Source organism: Triticum dicoccoides, chromosome 5B (assembly GCF_002162155.2).
Source record: "Triticum dicoccoides isolate Atlit2015 ecotype Zavitan chromosome 5B, WEW_v2.0, whole genome shotgun sequence".
Lineage (NCBI taxonomy): Eukaryota > Viridiplantae > Streptophyta > Magnoliopsida > Poales > Poaceae > Triticum > Triticum dicoccoides.
In genome coordinates, this window is record NC_041389.1 from 6226966 (window position 1) to 6231238 (window position 4273).

Genomic DNA, 4273 nt, shown 5'->3' on the forward strand with positions numbered 1-4273 from the left:
CGGCGCGGGCCAGCGCGTGCGAGCGCAGCGGCAGGCGAGCAGGGCCGGGCGGCCGCGAGATCTACCTCCTTCCTGCCGCGGGCCCTTCCCTCCTCTGTGCTCGCCCTCAACCTCCTCGTCTATGGACGAGCTGCGAGCCTGCGACCATGGCAGGGGAACGGAGCCCTCCACTTCTCCGGCTGGCGCGGACTCAACCTCCCCGGTGACGCATGCGCTGCAAGGGCCAGTTGCCCAGTTCAACATTGTAAATTAGAGTGTTTTTTTAGAAGTTGAAATAGAGTACTTAGTTTTTTTATTGATCAGTGAGTAATGGTCAATATACTGTGTAAATAGACTAGTCCTATCTTGTAAAATCCGTTGTTTAGTCATTGATTCTTATACTGTTGGTTGTGGGTTTTGCCTACGCCTATGACCAAGAAACTTTGACCACATCCATCACACCTGAACTGTTGGTACAATTTTTTATAAATAATAAAAAATTCTTTGCCGTCTTGGGTGAACGAGGCTGACGGCAAAGGCACAGCTTAGCTGACGGCAAAGATGCTTCTTTTGCCGTCTGCTATTATTTGGCTTGACGGCAAAGATAGAGTTTGGCTGACGGCAAAGTCTTTGCCATTTGCCCGATAAAAAGCTGACGGCAAAGAATTCTTTGCCGACATTCACATTGCCGTCTGACTTTGCCGTCAGCAAGCTGACGGCAAAGTCTTTGCCGTCAGCAAGCTGACGGCAAAGTCTTTGCCGTCTGTATTCAGGTCTTTGCCGTCTGTGATCCACAGACGGCAAATTACCAGATTTCTGTAGTGTTACAATGGGAGAGAGGTTGCTGTGAAGTTGCTTCATGTTGATACGATATTCATGTTGCTTTTGAGGGTTAAGCATCCAAATATTATACAGTTGCTTGGTTACAGTTATGAAACAACTTCTGAATTGGTTGAACACAAGGGTAAGCAAGGTTTTAGTAAACACATATATAGAGTCCTCTGCTTCGAGTACTTGCAGGGTGGAAGCCTAGACGTTCGTCTTCGTGGTATGATGGAACTTAACTTCAATACGTTCATGTTCCTTTGTGTTTAAGCAGAACCAAATTCTTAAATTCTCTTGTGTATAATGTTCTCCTTGTCAACTTGTGTAGAAAAATCTCTTGCACCTGACTGGAGCACACGTTACATGATTATAAAGGGCATTTGTGAAGGATTAGATCTCCTTCACAGGTGTGAACCACCAATCTTTCATCTTGATCTAAAGCCTGCCAATATATTACTAGACAGTTCCATGGCGCCTAAACTGGCGGATTTTGGTTTGTCAAGGCTCTTCGGTGGATCACACACTCAAGTCACAAAACAAATCAGAGGAACCCAGTAAGTGCCTCATGGAATTCCTCATTTTCAGTCTTCTCCCTCTTGTGATCAAATAAACAATATTTATGCTGACCGTGTCCTTTGATCATGCAGGGCATACATGCCACCAGAATTCATAAAAGACGGCTATATCTCACATAAGAATGATGTCTTCAGTTTAGGTCTTGTGATGGTAGAGATAATGAAAGGGTCTCCGGGTTACTCCGGTTATATAGAAACAGACGAAGTCGCGCAATTTATGCAGAAGGTAAGGAAAAACATTTTCAGTTTGACACTAGAGTTCATATGACAAAGCATCACATTATGGACAGGGGTGGAGCTCCCGGTAGGGCAAGGTTGGGCGCTCGCCCTACCTTGATCCTTGCCGATTCTTTTATACGTATACATGTTCGCTAAAAAATCGTTGGACAAATAGAATCTCTTGTACATACTCAACGTGAAACGTTCTATTGGGCCTTGATTGTGTTCGAATAAATCCGAGGCATACCGTTTGATCATCCGAGGACCAAGCAATCAGATGAGGCACGACACCGAGATTTGTTAACGAGGTTCACCGATATGGCTACATCCCCGGGCTTGACTACGGGCGCTCCTCCCCGTGACACCGTCACAATACCGCACCCGGTCGCCCTGGACACCGGCACATGCCGCCGGCTTCCCCTGCGTTCCGGTGCTATTATGTTGGCATAGGTTACATCGTGTGTCTACCCTCGCTATATAAGAGAGGCCTAGGATACAAGTGTCTTACTAGGACATAACTCCATATCCTATCTAAACACAATACTACTACAAGTCCAACTGTAACCTACCTTGTACACTATATTCGACACAACTCAACTGCAGGAGTGGAGGGGGCGCAGGGGCGGCAGCCTGCACACAGGAGCGTGCGCGGCGGTGTGGGGACGACAGCCAGCCGGAGTGCCGAGCGCACGCTAGGAGTTCGCCCCACCTCAAAAAAATTTCGTCCTCCGCCACTGATTATGGATATGTCTGATGCGATACTTTATGCATTATTGTCTTCCAAGTAAGGAGTCGATAACTTAGTTGAGCTATAATTTTTTTAACGTAATATACACGCTTGTTTCCTTTTGTATTTCCGGAAAGAAAAAAATGTGAACTCCACCGGTCCAATAACTACCAGCATTGGATATCCACTATATGTATAAGGAACCTACATGTCACTGTTAGTGGTCAACATAAACAACCAGTAGTCAAATTATTCATGTAATTAATCTGCTTGCCAGTAGAAAAATCTAGAGTATAATTAATTTTGTATACTACTTGTGAAGTGCCAAAAATGCATATGTGGAGATTCTAAAAATGGAATGAAATGTGCACGTAGAATCTTGCTTCATGAGAGAGGTGATAAGCACATATACATATAGTACGTCTCTTTTATTTCAAGTTCCTTTTGATTACAGAGCTTTTCCATCTGCAGTTTTTGAGCAAGTACATGTTTTTTTTACTTTGCTCTCCTAATTAGACATCTTATATTATCTATCTAGGTTAGTTATCTGGGAAGTGGCACGCGACACCTTTGAACAAGAATATGATGTATATATCAGAGCACATGCCACACCTTTTGACTTAGAAAAACTTCTCTCCTGCATACAATATATTGACCATGAAATTTGTGTGTCAAGAATACTTTTGAACAAGTATCGTATATCGTACTTTCATATTTTTCATTTCAAATTATCTCTCTATTCCTGTTTCATAGGTGCTTGGCAATTGGACGAATAGGATAAAGGCTACTTCGGAGTACCCATTAGAGGAATCACATCAAGTGCAGATATGCATCGACACAGCAATGCGTTGTATGGAACCTGACAGAAACAATCGACCTAATATAGCAGAAGTCTTGGATATTCTAAGCAAGACAGAAACTCATATCCCCAAGAGACAGGTATGATCTGCATACTAAATGCAAACAAAATGAAAGCAAGACAGCATTTAATTTACGATTGGCAGAAGACAATTGTTTGTGTACATGGACTAGCTAGCAGTTGTAGATTTTGCAGCTCCTCATTTCCCAGTCATTTTGTTTTCCCGATCCAAGGGAGAAAACCAATAGCGGCGCCCTCTGTAACGCCCCGAGACCGACGCTTCAGAAGACTTCCAGCTATTCCGAGTTTCGTCGTGTGATTTGTTTTATTTGTTGCATTCATCCTTGCATCATGTGCATTGCATCATGTCATCATGCCATCATATCATTAATTTTTAAAACCTCAACTAAATAAATTGCATAGATCGTTGATCTATTTAAATCGAGGGATATTCACATGGTGACTTCTCTTTATAACATATCCTCCAATATTAGGGAGCTATATTAAATTCCACTATTTTGGAATCACCAAAACACACTTACAAAATAATTTCGTTCCTTTTCTGCTTCAAGTTTGGTCTCCAACCTTGCCAATATTTATTTCATCATTTTCCGGAGCTCCACCAAAAATCCGAACATTTTTGGACCTTCCTTTTATCAAGTCCTAGTTCAAAACCATTTGAATTAAATTCAAATGAGTTTGAATTTAAATCTTGCAATCATGGCCTTTCTATTTTTCTTGGATCAAACTCATTTTTGCGAGTCCGGGAAAATTATCCCCTTGCGCATTTTCTTTCCCTAACCCTCCTTTTCTTTTCCTCTCTCTTTTTGCTTTTCTGTTAAAGAAAATATAAGAGAGAGGTAAGCCCAGCCAGGCCTCTGGCCATTTCCTCTCCACTTGGGCCGACCCAACCGGCCTCTCCAGCCGCAGCCCACCTAACCCTCCTACCAGGCCGGCCCATTTGGTCCCAAGGCCCAGCCCCACCGACCTAACCCTAGCCCGACTCCCATCGGTCTCCATCTCTCCCTCGTTCTCCTCCAGCGCCGCTACCCCGTGCCCGATCCCCACGCGCAGCCTCGACCCCCCCCC

The 4273-nt window shown here is 43.9% G+C and overlaps 1 pseudogene; it reads left to right on the forward strand.

Annotated features, from left to right (window-relative positions):
- Positions 1-34: 34 nt before the first annotated feature.
- The window catches only part of LOC119306991, a 17419-nt pseudogene continuing 13180 nt past the window's right edge, over positions 35-4273 (forward strand).